The sequence below is a fragment of the Hyperoodon ampullatus genome (genome assembly GCF_949752795.1).
Source record: "Hyperoodon ampullatus genome assembly, chromosome: 6".
NCBI lineage: Eukaryota > Metazoa > Chordata > Mammalia > Artiodactyla > Ziphiidae > Hyperoodon > Hyperoodon ampullatus.
In genome coordinates, this window is record NC_136919.1 from 6435937 (window position 1) to 6457257 (window position 21321).

General features: G+C 39.0%; 1 protein-coding gene across 1 annotated transcript in view; it reads left to right on the forward strand.

Annotated features, from left to right (window-relative positions):
• Positions 1–17002: 17002 nt before the first annotated feature.
• FNBP1 (formin binding protein 1) overlaps positions 17003–21321 on the forward strand; it is a gene marked incomplete at its 3' end in the record, with an annotated part of 98956 nt that continues 94637 nt past the window's right edge. The window contains exon 1 of the mRNA XM_079707059.1: positions 17003–17104. The remainder of the gene's footprint in view (positions 17105–21321) is intronic.

A 21321-nucleotide genomic window follows, 5' to 3' on the forward strand; every position in this document is an offset into this window, starting at 1 on the left:
AGGAGCAGAGACAAATTGTTCCTGTCAAATCGCCGACCTATATAATTAAATGGTTCTCTCCAGCTAAGTTTTGGGGCTGATTTCTTATACAATAACAACTAGAACAATATCTTTGGATGTCAGGCTAGATAATACTACTACTATCCTTGTTTATTCATTTAAGAATAGGGCTACCATGTGTCCTTTTCTTAAAAATAAAATAAAATCACTTTCTCTTTGAAGAAATCCCTTCAAATAAGAAATTGAAAAGTTGGGGAACATTCAAGAAGTATTTATATTTACTTTCTGTGAAGATGATGGACTAGGAAAGCGAGAAGCTCTGACATGAAGACTTATAGGAGCAAGTAAACCCCTCAAACTAAGTTTGTCCTAAGGTTCTTGTCACAAGATTGTACACTTTGACTATGATGATGCTGTGTCATTCTTTACAAAATCTCAAGAATTTCTACATTATTGTCATAGCCATTGACCCACAGAAGAGGACATTTCATTGCCCATCCTTTTTGTAAGAAATGGTTTTTCTAGTTTTTTCCCCCTAAAATTCATCTTCTCTCCTTTGAAATGTAAGCCATGCTGATCCACTAAAGAAGTGTTTTTTAAGAAATATAAAATAAAGCGCAGTAATTTCTGTAGCTTTAGTTGTGAAATAGAAACAATATTCTGGAGGCAGTGAATCTGTCCGACTAAAGCTAAGCATATGGATCTCGCTGTCTCTCTGCTACTCACTCTATCTTCACTCTCTGAGTGGAACACTTGGGCTTCTAGTCTCTAATGGCTGCTTATTTTTAAATTCTTTTGTTTTATTCTTAGAAGATTTCTACAGTTTAGTCAGTGCCATGTTGTTCAAGAGCATGGGTTTGGATGCTGACTGCTTGGTTCATAGTGTGATGAACCTAGCTGAGTAATTTGGGACAAGTCATCTAACCTCAGTTCCTTCATCTGTAAAATGGGGATAATAATAGTGCCTGCTTTATGGGATTATTGAGAACATTAAATGAGTTACTTAGAGCACTAAATGTCCAACACAATAAGCTCTATGAGCATCGGCTATTGTTATTCACCTTCGTATGTTGCTGGTTGCGGTGATATTTGGGTTCACGTCTTGGGTTCCATGTTGAGAAGAAACTGAATGAATACTTCTTTGTTGGGGGTTTTGTAGACATGACCAGTGAATTGGGTGTAAATTAAACTGCATGACCTCAAGTCTCTTCAACTCAAGTGCTCTAGGGTAATCCGAGTTCCAGGATCAACTGACACTGGAAGTGGTTGTCCCAGGAGTACTGATTCATAATACACGGAGCATACATCAAGGTCAATTATGGTAGAGTAACTATGTCCAAGGCTAGAAACTCTATTTAGTAATTTTATGTATAGTTCCCACACTGTAGCCCAAAGAAATGCCAATAATGTTAATAGGAGGTTTGTAAAAGTTTCAACAATTCAAAAAGTGACACAGAAATAGAATCATTAGGCACATTCCTTGAGTTGTCAGGCACTCTGTACATGGATTGAATGTCTTGGGTATGACACTATAAGCAGAAATATCAGGGACTGTTTTGCTGAACAAAAGCTTTTTGGCTGAGAAACCTGAAAGGCTTGATGTTTAATTTATTTTGTCACTTTGGTAGATCAGTAGGTAAATAAGGTAGATAAATAAGACCATTCCAGAAAAACTTTAGGCAAGTGCTTCATTTCTAGATAAAAATATTCAGGCACCTGATGGAAATGAAATGCAGGTTGATGACTTCTTTCTCCTTTACTTTCTGGATTATTTTTGGATTATGAAGTGCTGGTAATTGAGAAAGTGAAAGGAAAAGCTAATTAGATGAGAAGGAAACCCTCAGTTAGATGAAAGACATTGGAAACAGTTGGCTGGGATAAAGAATGTTTCTGATAATTTCAAGCAGATCTATACATTCTTTGATTATTACCAAAGAAGAAGAAGAAGGAGAGAAGAAGAAGATTAAAAACTTTAATCAATTGCAGAGTCAGTTGTAGAATTGGGCAAAGGATTATCTCTATCAGCAGTGCTCAGTTAGGTGTTACCCATGTCCGGTAGTCTGTAAAAAGATCTGTTTGTTTAAAAATAAATTGTGTTTGTTTGAGGTATAGACCACACCCAGGTCACATGCTTGGAGTGTGGGGCTGGCTGTTAAATGATTGCAAATGTCGGCCAAGCTGAAGATTATACTTAACTTGGTTTTTCAATGTGGCAGAGACTAGGGTATCTCAAAGGGAGATTAAAGGATTTTCTACACTATTTGCTTGGTCATCTTTGAATTGTGGGCCCGTCCTAGGGACAAGGCAGTCTCATATGGGATGAAAGTAAAGAAAGAAAGGGAGAAAAGAGAGACTAGCTAGAGGGAATGTAAGATTTGCTGATGTCAATAGAAGGTTGAGCTCAGAGAAACTGAGTAAATGCTAAATGCCCAGATTTAAAAAGATGACCCATCCTTTGGATCCTGTAGGCAGCTCCAAGGGGTACTGTGGGGAGAACATGTAGGAACCTGGGTTACCTCCTATGCCGTGGGTGAGGGGCAGACCTGAGCCCAAACCTAAGGAGGCCTTTACCATCTCAGAGTAAAAGCTGAATTTAGACAGTCCTTTACCTTGTCTGCCTACCCGGTGCCCCTAGACACTCTCTTCCAGCCACATCTGCCTTTTCAGTCCATCCTGCGCACCAGCCTGCTTCTCCCCCAGGGCTCTGTACTGCTTCGTCCCAGCTTTGCCCTCCACCAGGAACACCCTTGCCCGGGGTAGCTACGTGCCCCTTCACCTCCTCCTGCCAACCCTACTTGTGTGTCGTTTTGTCCCCGTAATATACTTCATGCATTTCCACACTTAAGTGAACTCTGAGAGCTCAGCCATGATAGAAGACTCTGTTAAAGCAGCCAAATTGGGGAAAAGTCATGATTTCAAAAGCATGATTTATTTCTTATTTACGTCTTGAATTTATTTATGTATTTGAATAGACGATATACCTCTTTTCCTCCCTGGGGGCAACCACTGTTACCAGTTTTATGTGAGTTCTTCCAGAGAGCTATCAAGCATTTATAAACAGATGCCCCTCCCCCCATACAAATGTTAGTATACTATTCACACTTTTTTTTAACCTTACTTTTATCCCTTATAATATCTTGGTGTTTTGTTTTGTTTTCCTTAGCTGCCTCATTCTTCTTCTTTTTTTCCCCTTTTTTCCTTTTTTTAAAAAAAATTCAAGTATAGTTGATTTACAATGTTGTGTTAGTTTCAGGTGTACAGCAAAGTGATGTAGTTATACATATATGTATATAATATATATTTTTTCAGATTCTTTTCCTTTATAGGTTATTACAAAATATTGAGTATAATTTCCTGTGCTATACATACCTCATTCTTCTTAATGTAACTTAATTCTTATTTAATAAATAAAATTCTATCCTATGGATATATTGAAATTTGCTATGGTCACTAAATTGTCTTCAATATATTTTCCTATTAAACACAGTACAGATTAATAGTCTTATATGTGTCATTTTACATCCGTGTAAGTATATTTGGAGGATAAATACCAAGAACTTAGATAAGTATCACCAAACCACCCTCCAAAGAGCGTCTAACAATTGTGCTCTCACCAGCCATGTATTAGAGTTTTCCCTAACTGTGTGTAATCAAACGTTTTGATATCCACTCAACAATCAAATGCTGTTAATTTTATGTTATGTGAATTTCACCTCAATTTAAAAGAAAAAAAGACTAAAAAAGCAGACTGGTACTGGGCATATTTGTTCTCTCTAAGATGGCAAACAGCTCATCTGGGAAGCTCCTTGGTCTTTGGAAATTTAAAATCCATTGTAAACACTGTATAAAACAATTGAGTTTAAGCTTCTCAGAAGGGTTCTAGAAATTTTTTCCAAATAATTAAAGGATTGCTGTGTCGTGTTTGAAGTCTCCTTAGTGACTGTCTAAGAATTCTTGTTGCAAAAAAGGTTCTAAGGGTATATTAGGTGCTATTTAAGAATACACCCACAACATGAGACTGAACTCAAAAAATTAATTGGTAACTGTTGTCTCTGCAAAATTAATTTTTCACCAAATCAGTTGTTAAGCTATCTACCCAAACCAGTATTTAGTGGCTTTCAGTTAAGTTGGCTAATGATAGTGGGGTTTTTTTGCCGTACGCGGGCCCCTCACTGTTGTGGCCTGTCCCGTTGCGGAGCACAGGCTCCGGAAGCACAGGCTCAGCGGCCATGTCTCACAGGCCCAGCCGCTCCGCGGCATGTGGGATCTTCGCGGACCGGGGCACGAACCCGTGTCCCCTGCATCGGCAGGCGGACTCTCAACCACTGCACCACCAGGGAAGCCCAATGATAGTGTTTTGAAGTAGAAGAGAATAGAACTGAGAGTGAGCGGTCAAGGCTGACTTTTTTACACCTTACTGTAATTGCAGCGTGGGACCGAAAATACCTATTTGGTTCTCTCTTTTTCTAAAGCCACTATAGCTAGATTGACTATAAGCATCATTCAGTTTACCTGTGTTATAACTCACTTCCACAAACATGCATTGTGCAAGACACCGAGCGAGGTGCCGAGGGGGTGGGTATGAAAAGATCTGACAGCCGTCCTTAAGTTGAATAGGTATGAGATTTCTAGAAATTGCTATCATAATTTTTCAACACCTAAAAACCCATCTGTTCTGAATGACCAGTTTTATGTTAGGTCAGAAGCACTTTGGAAAAGTAGCCAGCAATCTGAGATTATTTTGGAGAAGTCTTTTTTTTTTTTTTTTAAAACAGAGGTGGGAATCTATGGGTATCTATTTAACAGTGATTTTAATTCATCTCAGTAATAGAGGATGTTAGAACTAACTCTGGCTGTATGCTGACACCCATGATCTACAGGGGCCAGTGGGTTTTATATTCTCTGTTGTTCCTGCAGTGGGAATGAAGGGCTGAAGGCTGCCTGCCACTTGAGAAAATGGCAGCTTTTCAAAGTTCTGGAGTGCTAACCTCCCTTGAATCTGTTAAGGCATTCGGAGCAGAGTACAAGAAACTTAAGGTTTGAATTGGACTCTATCTCTGCTGAGTTGGCATAGCATAGTAATGCTCTCTTCCTATTGGTAATTTTTGGTGTTGTTACTAAATTCTTAGTACCCTTTGGTTTTATGTTGACGTGAGGTAGTTTGTGTTACAGAAACAGTCGTTTTAAAGTTATTATTGCACTAAGAGTCTCAAATAGACAACACCTAGTAAACCAAAAAGGGGGAAAAATGCCTAACACAAGAAAAGTTAGAGGACATTTCTAAAGTACCCCCGATTAAATGAGAAAATCTATGTTCATGTATATTGCTGATGTGAAAATAAGCACATATGACATTGTCTCCTAGGCAGAATCACTGCTGTTCGTGGCATGTGTGTCATGCTAGGGTTTTGACAGCCAATGGGAATTTCCCCTTTAGTATCCACATGGAGAAATATGATTAAAACATAGTTCTGTTGCCTAAAAGGCAAATCATCAGAACAGCTTTATAAGGGACTTGTGGTTACTTTCAAGTTCTGTAGCCTTTTTTGTTTTGTTTTTAATCTAGTGGGGTCCTGTTAAAATAGTGCAGTGTTTATAGAGATAAAATCAGCATTGTGCATTTGACCCCTTGAAAAATTTGAGGTTCCTTCCTGGCCAGCCATCATTCAGAAAACCAAAACAAACAACAAAACAAGCAGGGGTGGTATTGTTTATTTCTTTCCAGTTAATTACTGTCAGATTTGAATTTGTGTGGCAGTTTGGGCTCCAGATGGCGCAGTCATAATGATCTCTTTTGGAGCTTTACTCATTGATTTTAGTAAACATCAGAGCAAATTACAAAATTGGTATTCCAAAATATTTTCTTAAATCACTCCATGGATGTATCTTTCATCCAAAATCACTGTTAAACTCATAAAGACTTTTTATGAAACCAATGCAATCTGATTGTCAGTTCAATCCAAAAAATCAGCTTGGCTGGTGTATGTTGGCTTTTGTCTGGGGAAAAATATGATGATTTGATTGTCTTTTTTAATGTATTATTTTACTATTTCTAGCTAGCAAAAGATGATTCTTACTTGCTTGAAATAAAGTCCGTACTTCAGATTTTCAGGGGGCAGAATTTTCAGAGTTAGTAGAAATTCTTCTGGTACAATTCAGCTACATTATATTCTTCTTTACCTGAGCTTTATTGAAATATAATTGACATATAACATTGTATATGTTTAAGATGTACAACTTGTTGATTTGATACACTTATATATTACAGAGTGATTACCACCTCAGTGTTACCTAACACCTCAGTGTTACCTAACACCTCCATCATGTCACATAATTACCATCTCTTTTTTTGTGGTGAGAGCATTTAAGATCTACTCTCTCAGTGACTTTTAAGTATATAATATAGCATTATTATTAACTATGATCACCATGCTGTACATTAGGACTTGTTCATCTTCTAACTGGAAGGTTGTACCCTTTCCCCAACATCTTCCCATTTCCATATTCTGCCCTGGTCCTTGTTAACCACCATTCTACTCTCTGTTTCTCTGAGTTTGGCTTTTTTAGAGTCCACATATAAGTGATACCATACAGAATTTGCCTTTCTCTGTCTGACTTCTTTCACTTAGCATAATACCCTCCAAGTCTATCCATGTGTCACAAATGGTGGTATTTCCGTCTTTCTCTTGATGAATAATATTCCATTGTTTATGTAGACCACATTTCTTTATTCATATATTCTTATTTTACTAAGTGGTAACTGTATATAAAAGTGGACTCTTTTGACTGCATTTAAAGTAATCCAGGTATTCTCTATATGCTATGTGGCAGGTCTAAAAACACAATTTTGAGATAGTGAAAATTGCAGTGAACCTTAGTAATTCTTTTGTCTTTTCTTTCTACAATAATTTTTAATTAGCCATGAATGTGATGCCATTTAAATCTTCTCAAAACCAGAAATATGTTTTTAAGTTTAAGAAATTTCTCACTAACACTGGCTCTTTTGATATTATTAAAATAGTACTTTTGGGGCTTCCCTGGTGGCGCAGTGGTTGAGAGTCCGCCTGCCGATGCAGGGGAGACGGGTTCGTGCCCCGGTCCGGGAAGATCCCACATGCCGGGGAGCGGCTAGGCCCGTGAGCCATGGCCACTGAGCTTGCGCGTCCGGAGCCTGTGCTCCGCAACGGGAGAGGCCACAGCAGTGAGAGGCCCGCGTACCGCAAAAAAAAAAAAAAAAAATGGTACTTTTGCCAAGATATTCATTCTGTTATGTCCTGTGGGAATACAGGGGTGAGCACCCAGAGGGTGTCTGCCCTCTTAGAGCTTACTAATTAAATAACTTCCCAGGTAGATGTGGATTTATATTCTGATCAATGTCGCAAGAGAAAGGTACATAATATTATGAGACTGTGATTGGGGAGCCAGCTAAGTCCAGGTAATTTCAAGAGGCTTCCCTGGAGAAGTAAATATTGTCTTGCTAGTTTATGCTATCTTTACAAATACTGCCTTAAGAAAAAAATTGCACAGCATTCTTACAATTTGCCCCACCTTAAATTATTCATAATTCTTAAAGGTGCCATGTCCTTTTTTGTTCATTAGAATTTCTTATAAATGCCTAATAGTGCTGAGAGAACCATCCAAGAGAAAGTTTTCTTAATTTGAGGAAATCCTGACTTTTCTGTGCAGTGGGCTTTTAAAATAATACTGCCATTCTTTTGTTATCCATGTCGCTTTTTAAAATAAAGAAATAAAGAGAACAACTCCAGAACAAAAAAGAATTTTTTTTGGAAGGGAAAATATCAGTCAGACAGGCACACTGATGTTTATAGCTTTATTCATAATTGCCAAAACTCAGAAACAACTGTGATGTCTTTCAGTAGGTGAATGGTAAAGCAAACTGGTACATCCAGACAATGGAATATTATTCAGCAATAAAGAGAAATGAACTATCAAGTCACAGAAAGACATGGAGGAACTTTTTTAAAAAAATCTTTTAATTGAAATATAGTTGATTTACAAAATTGTGTAAGTTTCAGGTGTACAGCACAGGGATTCAGTTGTACATATCCCATATATATATATATATATATATATATATATCTATCCTTTTTCAGATTCTTTTCTCTTATAGGTTATTATATAATATTGAATATAGTTCCCTGTGCTATACAGTAGGTCCTTGTAAGATATGGAGAAACTTTAAATGCGCATTGCTAAGTGAAAGAGCCGGTCTGAAAAAGCTACCCACTGTCTGATTCCAACTGTATTACATTCTGGAAAGGCAAAACTATGCAGATAGTAAAAAAATCACAGGTTGCCAGGGTTTAAGATGGAGGGAGGGATGAATAGGTGGAGCATAGGGGATTCTTTGGACAGTGAAACGATTCTGTATGATACTGTAATGGTGGATACATGCCATTATTCATTTGGCGAAACCCATAAAATGTACAACACCAAGAGTGAACCCTAGTGTAAACTATGGACTTTAGTTAATAGTAATGTATCAATATTGGCTAATGATTCATAGGATTTACCACACTGACACAAGATGTTAATAATAGCAGAAACTGGGATGGGGAGAGCAGTATATGGGAACTCTACATTCTGCTCAGTTTTCCTGTAAACCTGAAACTGCTGGGGAAAAAAAAGTCTATTAATTAAAAAGTTAAAAAAAAATCAGTGCTGTAAACCAAGATCATTAAATAACCTATTAGCTCTTGTGAAGGAAAAAAATTGTCAATTTTTATTTTAAACTTAAAAGCACCTGCATTGGTTCTTTCCTTTCCTTTTTTTAAAATTAATTTTTATTGGAATATGGTTGCTTTACAATGTTGTACCTTTCTTTTAAAAAGACATTTTCCGCCCCCAGAGGCTAATGTTTTAATTTTTTTTTAAATAAATAAATAAATTTATTTATTTATTTTCAGCTGTGTTGGGTCTTTGTTGCTGCGCGCGGGCTTTCTCTCTAGTTGCAGCGAGAGGGGGCTACTCTTCGTTGTGGTGCGCCGGCTTTTCACTGTGGAGGCTTCTCTTGTTGGGGAGCACAGGCTCTAGGAGCACGGGCTTCAGTAGTTGTGGCATGCGGGCTCAGTAGTTGTGGCACACGGGCTTAGTTGTTGTGGCTTGTGAGCTTAGTTGCTCCACGACATGTGGGATCTTCCCAGACCACGGATCGAACCTGTGTCCCCTGCATTGGCAGGCGGATTCTTAACCACTGCGCCACCAGGGAAGTCCCCTAATGTTTTATTGATGTATGATTTCATAGAATAAGATGTTTCTGAAGATTCCATTTTTTAAAAAATTTATTTTATTGAAGTATAGTTGATTTACAATGTTGTGTTAATTTCTGCTGTACAGAAAAGTGATTCAGTTTTATATATGTATGTACATATATATACATATATATGTACATATATACATGCATGTATATGTACATATATATATTCTTTTTCATACTCTTTTCCATTATGGTTTATCACAGGATATTGAATATAGTTCCCTGTGCTATGCAGTAGGATCTTGTTGTTTATCCATCTTACATATAATAGTTTGCATCTGCTAGTCCCAAATTCCCAATCCACCCCTCCCCCACCTCCCCCCCCCTTGGCAACCACAAGTCTGTTCTCTATGTCTGTGAGTCTGTTTCTTTTTTTCTCTTTTTTCTTTTTAAAATTTATTTATTTTTGGCTGTGTCGGGTCTTTTGTTGCTGCACGCAGACTTTCTCTAGTTGCGGGGAGCGAGGGCTACTCTTTGTTGCAGTGCGCGGGCTTCTCATTGCGGTGGCTTCTCTTGTGGAGCACGGGCTCTAGGGCGCGCAGGCTTCAGTAGTTGTGGCACACGGGTTCAGTAGTTGTGGCTTGTGGGCTTTAGAGCGCAGGCTCAGTAGTTGTGACACACGGGCTTAGTTGCTCCGCGGCATGTGGGATCCTCCCGGACCAGGGCTCGAACCCGTGTCCCCCGCATTGGCAGGTGGATTCTTAACCACTGCGCCACCAGGGAAGTCCCTGTGACTCTGTTTCTATTTGTAGATAAGTTCAGTTGTGTCATATTTTACATTCCACACATAAGTGATATTATATGGTATTTGTCTTTCTCTTTCTGACTTACTTCAATTAGTGTGATAATCTCTAGGTCCATCCACGTTGCTGCAAATGGCATTATTTCATTCTTTTTTATGGCTGAATGGTACTACATTGTATATATGTATCATATCTTCTTTATCCATTCATCGGTCGATGGATGACCATGCAGATTATCTTGAGTTGTTAACATCTTCTGCACCTTTGTGTTTGCATAATTCTTTGAAGAATTCCTGAAATATGGGCACTTCCCACTGAATTAGAGGTTTCCTACGGTCCTACCCAAAATCCCTGGAACACTGGGATTTCTGCTCTTATACTCAGGATTATGGTCATAACCACTAGCAATGTTGGATTCCTTACTAGCTCACACTGTGAGTAAGCCATGTGCAGAAAGTAGGAATGGAATCTAGTGTTAAAGATGGTTTTACCTAGGGCTTCCCTGGTGGCGCAGTGGTTGAGAGTTCGCCTGCCGATGCAGGGGACACGGGTTCGTGCCCCGGTCCGGGAAGATCCCACATGCCTCAGAGCGGCTGAGCCTGCGCGTCCGGATCCTGTGCTCCGCAACGGGAGAGGCCACAACAGTGAGAGGCCCGCGTAACGCAAAAAAAAAAAAAAAGATGGTTTTACCTAGTCTTTTAATTTTTTATTTTAATTTTTAATTTTTTGGCCACACCACTTGGCATGCGGTATCTTAGTTCCCTGACCAGGGATCGAACCCGTGCCCCCTGCAGTGGAAGCATGGATTCTTAACCACTGGATGGCCAGGGAAGTCCCTTACCTGTCTTTTAGGGTACAGAATTTAACCATTTGACCTGTGTTATGATATCACTATGATGTTTAATTTGTCAGTAAGCTATTATTTAGCTACTTAATTACTTGGTGCCAATTCTCAGCACTTTACTCCATATTCACTCATTTTATGTCCCAACCACTTTACCAGGTTGGTACTTCTTTTCCCCACTGCCTCATTTTCGCTTTTCAGATCTCATGAGCATTATCTCACTTGTGAAACCTAAACACAGATCCCTACGTACAAGAGAGTCTGAGAAATGTAGTTTTTAGCCTTCTAGTCTCTATGGTAAAGTAGAAACTTCGAAGGGGTGAAAAATGAATACTGAAAGTCAATAAGCAATATCAGAACAAATTCACTATTCTCAAAGTATTTCAGTGACTCCCCAACCTACTCTAAAACTCCTTCCAATGGCCGGCATGGCCCTATATTGTCTAGTCTAATGTGATCTTTCTGACTTCTCTTAATAGTCTTTTTCGTAAACATTTTTTATTGTAAAATATACATAATATAAAACCTGCCATTTTAGACACTTTTAAGTATACAGTTCAATGGCTTTAAGTGTGGTATTATTATTTTCACTTACAGGTGAGGAAACTGTAACACAGAAGTTATGCAACTTCACACTGCTAGTGCAGTGAGGCGCCGAGACTGGAGTCTCATGCCGCAGAGTCCACAAACCTCCCCCTGCCCTGCAATAAATCACTTAGCCTGACCAACAGTGCTGTATGTTTTTAGTTTACTCATTTTCGTTTGTTTTTAAAGCATTAGTATAGTGTATGGGTTATATTTAGCATTTGCCCAAAAGAAATCTGTAACACAGAAATAGCTCAAAAGAATGAAATAAGATGCAGCTAGAAATAATTTACAACCACTCAAAAATAGAGCCAAACATGCGGGTTTTCTTTGAACTATCTATTCATGTTTATTTTTAAAACTTGAATAGCTTTTAGTTATTAAGAAAACTGACTATCCGTGTTTAATTAATGAAAAGAAAACACTTGTGCCAGGATTATAGGTATCTAAACATTTAGCTGTCTCACATTCTTTGGCAACAGCTTAGGGAAAGCAGCCATGTACTAGAATTTTTTTTAAGCTTTTTTTTGCACCCGAGCTCAGGGACTTAAGTGCTCCTAATGGTATGATTGGAGGTTTAAGAAACAAGACAAAAAAAAAGAAAGCAACCCTATATATGTAAAATCTCATGTTACTGCAGGCTCTTCAAAAGTAACATTTTTAATAGCTTCATGAGAGCAGGGTACTTTTCTGTTCACAGTTGCATCCTTAGCTCTTGGCAGAGAGGCTGGCACACATTATCCTGAAGTCCAGGAAAATAAACGGCATATGTGAACTAAACTGACTCTGATAATGGGCTTGAAGGAATTAAATAGCAGAAGAATTACAGTGACGGCTGAAGGAGTTTCCATTGACTCATTCATTCACTCCACAAATATTTAACAAGGGCCCCCAGGTGGTATGTGCCATGTTAGTCTTGACTGATGGTGCAAGATGTAGTGAGTCAGGCTCAGATGAGGTCGTGCTCAGTGAAAGAGGTAACTGGTGTTGGGATTACAGGTAAGAGTGCCTGGTGCACCTTCGGTAAACTGATTAGTAAGAAGGTGGCAGCACTTGGCAGTAGATTTAGAAATTTAGAGGAAAAGACATTTGAAAGGGAACCCTGGATTTCTATTTAATGTTACATGATATGTCAGTAGAGATGTTTTTCCTTTTATTAAAAGCATCAAACTTGAGTAAAATGGCAACATTTATGTTATTTTATCATGAATTACTACCTGGAAGGAAGTGGTAATACAATAAAGTGAAGGTAAAAGTTACTTCCAGAATAGATACTTCCTTATGTTATTTCCTTGGGTGTCTTTAAAATAATAACTTGTTAATAACTAAATTAGCATTGTACTATATTGATAATCAGGAAAAATGCTCATTGAAGAAAATTTGGAACACACAGAGAAGTGGAAAATAGTCACAGTTCTAGCCCCTAGATAAACGTACATTTATATTTCTGTGTCAAAAATACATATCAAATTTTAAATCCAACATTTATACCAAATATGACACTCTAAGATATGATGAGCTTATGCAGAACAATAAGATAATTTCAAAATTTCTAACAGAGAAGTGAATAAGGATTAAGAAGAGAACCCTTATAAGAGGAAATTCCAAATGCTAATGAACATGTCTAAAAAAGGTTAATTCCACGAATAATCAAAGAAATTCATAATAAAGCACTTTCCTTACCAAATAAGCAAAATGGGTTTTTTTGTTTTGTTTTTTTTTGTTCATTTGTTCTTTGTTTTACAAATGGTAATATTCAGTTCTGGTCAGGGTTTAGTAAGATAGGGACCCTTGTTCTCTGTTGGTGGGGTGTAATTGGTTCACCTTTTTTGGAAGAGGCTTGGGCAGCAGACAAGGCTGGTTTTCAGTCAGGATGCTACCACACAGTTGGCCTCTGTTCTGATTGGATGGGGAGTCAGTTGATAAGTGGTTGTTAAATATTTTGACTCTCACTTCTGCTAATAGGTATCAGTGGGTGTTAAGATGTTTCCATCTGGAGACCCAGTAGTTCTTCTCAAGGGAATGTAAACTAATTTTGAATTAATCTTTCTGAGATTTCTTTATAGCATTGTACAGTAAAGATCTAGTAGTATGTAAGCTCCATGAGAATAGAAAATTTATGTTTCTCTTTGCTGCTGCGCCCTCAGTTCCTAGAATAGTGTTTAACACATAGTAGGTGCTCAATAAAAGATCGCTGGATGAATGAATGGATGAATGTGATTTTGGCATAGGGGAGAAACAGCATTTGTTGTTGACTGTAATATTTTGTGTTCTCTTAAACTTCATCGACATTTTATTTGAGAGAAATTATCTATTATATTCCTGTGATAGTATGTGAAAAATGTTTCTGCCTTTTAGACAATAATAGTCTTGGATTTTTAAAAAGTTTTTTCTTTCTAAGTGTGAAGTCTTTTTTTGCAATCAATAATCAGTCCATACTTGGGTATTAAATGATGCCCATCTTCTGAAGAACGTTTTATATTTTTTATGGGAACAAAATAAGCACATCAATCAAGGAAAAAGTAATAGCTCAATACTTTAGGTGAGATGTTTCTATTGACTTCATTTTTTTTCTTTCATAAATGTATCTTTATTTTTGATCTCCAGTTCGCAGAGGTTCAAGTGATCTTAAGTCCCTCTTATACTGAAGATTTCCCTATCAATCCAACTGTAAACTAGCAATTAAATATTAATTATGGTATATTAAAAATGAATGTATGAAACTGTATGGATAGAATGATGTGTACAGAAATAGCAGTGAGATGAACATCCATGTGCATTTCACCCAGGGAAAGAAATAGAACTTTACTCCACTCCAGAAGCCCTCTATGAGGCTGATCACATCTCCACCTTCATAGTCTCCTGCCCTAATTGAGTATTATTCAAAATTTTGTATTAAAAATATTATTTTGTTTTTCTTTGTAGTTTTTTGTCACTTATGAATATATTGGTAAACAATACATTGTTTCGTTTTGTCTCTTTTTGGACTTTATATAAATAGAATCAGATGGACAGTTGGGTTGTTTGTATTTTGCTGCTGTGAATTATGCTGCTATAAACATTCCTTTGCATGTCCCTTGGTGCACATGAGCAAGAGTTTATTGTTTTGGTCCTAGACCTTAAGATACATCTCCAGCAGAAGAATTTCTGGGTCATACAGGGGCAAATGCTCACCTTTACTAGGTAAACCAATCTGTGTTCCAAGGTCCCCAGCGGTATATGAGCATTCACCTAGCAACACGTCCTTGTTAACGCTTGGTGTTTTCTGAGTTAAAATTTTGCCAGGCGGGTGGGTATAATTTTAATATGCATTTTCTTGATTACTAATAAAGCTAAATATCATTTCATTCTTAAAATTATTATGATTTTTGCCCCCTTTCCTATTGGGTTATTTCCTCTTTTTGAGAAATGATTTAGTTCTCATCACAAGAAAAACATTTTTTTGTAACTGTGTATGGTGACTGATTTTAACTAGACTTACTGTGGCAATCATTTCACAATATAAATATCAAATAATTATTTTGTACACCTGAAACTAATATAATGTTATATGTCAGTTATACCTCAGTTAAAAAAAGAAAATTGATTTGAAGGAGTTCCTTCTATATTCTAGATACTTACTAACCCTTTGTTGATCACGTGTTACAAATATCTTCTCCCAGTTTTTCCTGTATCGTTTCACTTTCTTCGTGGTATCTTTTCATGAACAGAAGTTTTTAGTTTTTATACAGTCAGGTTTATCAATCTATTTTTCTTTACAGTGAATGCTTTTTTGTATCTTGTTTAAAAATCCTTTCCTACAAGGTCAGAAAAGCATATTCTCCTGTATTGTCTCCTGAAAATGTTATCGTCTTGCCCTTTCCATTTAGGTCCTTAATCTACCTGGAATTAGTTTGTGTATGTATTGTAAGAGATAGAGGTGTTTTTTTTTGTTTTTTTTTTAGCGGTACGCGGGCCTCTCACTGTTGTGGCCTCTCCTGTTGCGGAGTACAGGCTCCGGACGTGCAGGCTCAGCGGCCATGGCTCACGGGCCCAGCTGCTCCGCAGCATGTGGGATCTTCGCGGACCGGGGCACGAACCCGCGTCCCCTGCATCGGCAGGCGGACTCTTAACCACTGCGCCACCAGGGAAGCCCTCCAGAGACTTTCTGATGGGTCCAATCTAGCCTGTCACGTGGGTTCTTTGGGTCAGACACTGGGTTGTGGCAGTGGGATTGAGACTTGGTATCCCCTGTCTTGGAAAGGGACAGCCTGTATTTGCTTAACGTTCTTTACTTAAAATTGGAAGTGAGTAAATTGCTAAATGTTTAGATAATCTTTTTCATCGACGTTAACTAAGTTTCAGGTGCCAGGGCTTAAAAAATTTTCCCTGTGATATTTCTATAATATTTTGCCCAACGCCCCACACACACCTGGAAATATTTTTATAGAGTTTAGAAATAAGTCAGACTTTTAAAATCTGGCTTTTCCTTTTCATTAAAAATTTAGCTTATATACTTTGCTCTTCATTAGTCTTTGGACTGCCTTCAAAGTTCTTCCTGGTATTTAGAGTGTGTTTTCCTCCTCTTTCCCTGCTTCTTTTCTTCTGCCCTTGGGTTGGTCTTGAACATGCTTCCTGGAGGAGAGGATCACCCGTGGAGGACAGTGTGGGATGTTTGAGAGGTACAGTGAGTCCTCCAGGGCTCAGAGGAACGCTGGACAGCTGGAGGAGGGGAAGGGGACTGAACTCTCTTGCACCTGCTGATGGAGTGGGCTCGGGAAAGGAACCAGTTCATATTTAGACAACCTTCAATGTTCCAAGCTGATGCACAGAAACCAGGAAATGAATGAGGAGATTCCGTGCCAGGTCGAAGCCAGACAGTAACGATTCTGGCTGTTTGTGTTACAGATGTTCATCTTACAGTCATGAGTTGACAAAGCAAAGCCCCTCTTGTGTGCTGTCACAATGAGACAGAGCGTTTTTTCTTATAAAGAGCAAGATTTTGTTCTCTGACTAGTTTCTATCTTCAATTAGCATTGATTCAGCCCACTACTTACAAGCTAGACCCAGCTTTCTGAACCTAGTTTTTATAGCTTCATCATCCTTTTTTCTTTCTTCCTTCCTTTCTTTCTTTCTTTCTTTGAAGTATAGTTGATTTACAATGTTGTGTTTCAGGTGTACAGCAAAGTGAATCAGTTGTACATGTACATATATCCACTCTTTTTTAGATTCTTTTCCCATATACATCATTATGGAGTACTGAGTAGAGTTCCCTGTGCTATACAGTAGGTCCTTGTTGTTTATCTACTTTATATACAGTAGTGTGTATCTGTTAATCCAAAACTCCCTAATTTATCCCTCCCCCCTGACCCCATCATCCTTAATTCTTTGCCTCCTCTGCTTAAAGATATTTGATAATGCCTATCTGGAAAAATACTGTTAAAAATATCATTTACAGGGCTTCCCTGGTGGCGCAGTGGTTAGGAGTCCGCCTGCCGATGCAGGGGACACGGGTTCGTGCCCCGGTCCGGGAAGATCCCACGTGCCGCGGAGCGGCTGGGCCCGTGAGCCATGGCTGCTGAGCCTGCGCGTCCGGAGCTTGTGCTCCGCAACGGGAGAGGCCACAACAGTGAGAGGCCCGCGTACCGCAAAAAAAAAAAAAAAATCATTTACAAAGTTAGTGGATTTGTTTGTTTGTTTGTTTGTTTTAATGAAAGAAAGTAAGCGCTCTTTGAAATGTTTTTTCCTTGAAAATCTTATCCTTTGCAGTCTCTTTCACTCAGTCTGTTTGGGGCAGTTACAGATGTTTCTTTGTTGCTTTTACTGTATCCAAAGGAGCAGAGATAGGGGTGGAAAGTGACTAAGGTGTTCTAAGAACATTGAAATAGCCCAGAAGCTCATTGTGGCTTCTTTTTTTTTTTTTTTACTTTATTGATTTTTGGCTGCGTTGGGTCTTTGTTGCTGTGCGCAGGCTTTCTCTAGTTGCAGCAAGCGGGGGCTACTCTTCGTTGCAGTGTGTGGGCTTCTCATTGCGGTGGCTTCTTGTTGCAGAGCACGGGCTCTAGGCACGTGGGCTTCAGTAGTTGTGGCACTCGGGCTCCGTAGTTGTGGCTCACGGGCTCTAGAGAGCAGGCTCAGTAGTTGTGACACACGGGCTTAGTTGCTTCGCGGCATGTGGGATCTTCCCGGACCAGGGCTCAAACCCATGTCCTCTGTATTGACAGGCAGATGTTCTTAACCACTGCGCCACCAGGGAAGTCCCCATTGTGGCTTCTTAAAGGAATACGTTCCATAGCAATTTCCCCTCCAAATCTCATCTGCTTGGACTCCGGTAGAGTCAAAATTCTGGTACTTTTTCTCCATGTTATAGTTGTAACCTTCTCTTTTCACTTCAGGATGCAGTTAAAATCGCATCACATTTGGCTGAGGGCACCCCACATTCATTAACCCCAAGTCTTCTGCTTTCTGGGGCCTCTCATTTGATGTACATCCAACATTAGCCTCTTTATTGCCCTTTTTACACAATATAATTATCATTAGAAAAATTCCAAAATGCAGCTTTTCATGTTCTGTGCGCCTTTCCACATTCTTCATGTCACTAACTTCATCCATATGCTGTTGCCTCAAACTTCAGCTACAGTTTTTTTTTTTTTGACTCATACATGTATTTTCATCTTGTGTTTGTTTATGTTCTTACCTCTCATGTTTCCAATGCAATGGCTGGAAGGAACCATGAACATGGACTAATTCTTTAGTATTTTCACAACAGAAAGAGTGTTCGATGGTGACTCGTTACAATAAATATACCTAAATTTGTATACCTATTTTTATGACATGTTGTAGACTTGCTTTTTAAAGAGATTGAGTTCAGGAAAACCTTTCATTTTGCGTGCATTCCCTTCCTAATTAAAATCCATTGTACTAACTTGACTGTCCAGCCATGACCCTATGATATCAGAGCCCCTATTTTGTCAATTATGTCACAGGCTCTTGCTTGAGTAGGCATTTTCAACCCAAGGAGCACACCACACTAATTCACAGGACCCGTTTCAGAATCAGCAGAGGTATTGTGTATATGGTTTGACAGAATCTGCCTCTACTTGTATTGCCAAAATACAAGGGTTTCTGGCTGCTTGAAAGAAACACTCTAATGCTGCCTTTCACATTTTATCTACTGTGGTCAAACATTGAAGTCACTTTGGGTAATGGTTTTTCATCACTTTTAAGGTTTGACAACTTTTATGTTGAACCTATATTTGGGGGTATTTCTGCTTTTAATGTAATGTATGAAAACAAGTCTTCTTTTGTCCATGAAAATGAATTGAAGTCTTTGTTAAACATTCAAGAAATAGAATTGCAGGTGCTATTTTGGATGACACATTTTTGTTTATCAAGTTTTTTTAAAGTTAATTAATTTGGCTGCGTTGGGTCTTAGTTGCAGCACGTGGGATCTTCACTGTGGTGCACGGGCTTCTTGCTAGTTGTGGTGCATGGGCTCCAGAGTGTGTGGACTCAGTAGTTGCGGTGCGAGGGCTTAGTTGCCCCGCGGCATGTGGGATCTTCGTTCCCCGACCAGGGATCGGCCATGTCCCCTGCATCGGAAGGTGGATTCTTAACCACTGGACCACCAGGGAGGTCCCTTGTTTGTAAAGTTTTATAAAACTTTTTTTGTTCCTCTAGATGCAGCCACTTGACTATTCAGACTCAAATGGATTTTTTAAAACATTTTTTAAAATTGATTTATTTGGTTGCACCGGGTCTTAGTTGCAGCACGTGGGCTCCTTAGTTGTGGCATGCGAACTCTTAGTTGCGGCATGCATATGGGATCTTGTTCCCTGACCAGAGATTGAACCTGAGACCCCTGCATTGGGAGTGTGGAGTCTTATCCACTGACTGCACCACCAGGGAAGTCCCTAAAAACACTTTAAATGGAGATTTTGTTACATTTACTGAGGATAAATCTATGCCTTCTGACACTCTTATTTTTTAATTTTTATTTTATATTGAAGTATAGTTGATTAACAATGTTGTGTTAGTTTCAGGTGTACAGCAAAGTGATTCAGTTATACATATACCTGTATCTATTCTTTTTCAAATTCCTTCTGACACTCTTCGCTCAAAGAGAAGAGGAAACCAACACCGGTAACTGCATTCCAAGCGATTCTGTTGAAATGGAGCCATTTAAGGTCTGCCGCTTTATAAAGTGCCCAAGTCCTTAGGAAAGTGGATATTTACAGAATTAAAGTATCCTAACATGGTGGTTTGATAGCACAGATGGAAGTGCCCCAGTGATATGGCGGGGATAACTGAGTAACTTGCTGCAGAGGGACTGATTTAAGTGGAGGAGAGCTACCCTCAGTATACCCTTCCTCTGAGTCTGAGCCATTTACACAGAGGTAACTTTAACAACTTAGTTTCTTACTAGATTGGCTTTTTCCAGGGACTTTGAATGTATCTGTTTAGCATACTTTATTTATTTATTTATTTGGTTGTGCTGGGTCTTAGTTGCAGCAGGCGGGCTCCTTAGTTGTGGCAGGCAGGCTCCTCAGTTGTGGCATGCATGTGGGATCTAGTTCCCTGACCAAGGATCGAACCCAGGCCCCCTGCATTGGGAGCGCAGAGTACTAACCACTGCGCCACCAGGGAAGTCCCTAGAATACTTTTTGATTACGGGAAGTATCGTGTTAAAAATTGACCTACACTTTGGAGAAAACTTCCTTGTGGCTGATTTGGTCTCCTCATCTTAAAGTAAATAGCTTTTGTGCATGTAGTTCCTGTGTTAGTTCTTTTGCATCATTTGAAAAAAAAAAATCAGATTTCAGAAGTCTTCCTAAATGACTAAGAATAATCATTGTATGCTGACCTACAGAGACCAGTCTCAACCCTGATTGGTGGGTTTATATTGTAGGTATATAGGAAGGCAAAATTTGTTTGTATTCAGCTTCATGATTTTTTAAAATAAATTTATTTATTTTTTTATTTTGGCTTCATTGGGTCTTCGTTGCTGCGCGTGGGCTTTCTCTAGTTGCGGTGAGCGGGGGCTACTCTTCATTGCAGTGCAAGGGCTTCTCTTTGCGGTGGCTTCTCTTGTTGCTGAGCACAGGCTCTAGGCGCGTGGGCTTCAGTAGTTGTGGCACGCGGGCTCAGTAGTTGTGGTGCATGGGCTTAGTTGCTCCGTGGCATGTGGGAGCTTCCTGGACCAGGGATCTAACCGGTGTCCCCTGCACTGGCAAGTGGATTCTTAACCACTGCACCACCAGGGAAGTCCCAGCTTCATGATTTTTTAGAAACTCATGAAGATATAATGAGCCAAACAAATGCCAGAGTTCATGCTTATTTCGGTTCAATCTTCAGCGTATAAAGGAGCTTTATCACAGTCTAGGACAGAAAACCACACCTGAAAAATAATTGTAAAATACAGCAATTGTATGCTGATTAATACAATTGCAACTTTCCTCATTTGTGTCTTCAGCTTACTCAGCCCCTTATAGCTGAAAGCTCCTGGCAGGAGCCTTTGGTTGGTTGGAATTCAGGGAGCAATGAGAATTGAAGAGGAGGCTCTGTGGGAGGGGGGAGATTCTGGAAAGGTACCTGTCAGGTTGTAACCAGCTACTTGGACACATCCATTTGCAGTCCTTTTGGCAATTTTGGAGTTACTTGTTGAGTGTATATATAGTATGCTCTTATAAATTAAACATTTTCCATTAGGTCCTACATTATCTGACTTTCTTCATCTTTGGCAATATGAAGCTTTCTAGTAGAAATTTTAGAGTATGTGTCATATTACAGTGGTTCCTGAAGTGTGGTCCCTGGACCTCTGGATGTTCCAGAAACCCTTTCATGGAGTCCATGAGGTAAAAACTATTTTCATAATGATAGTAAGACATTGTCTT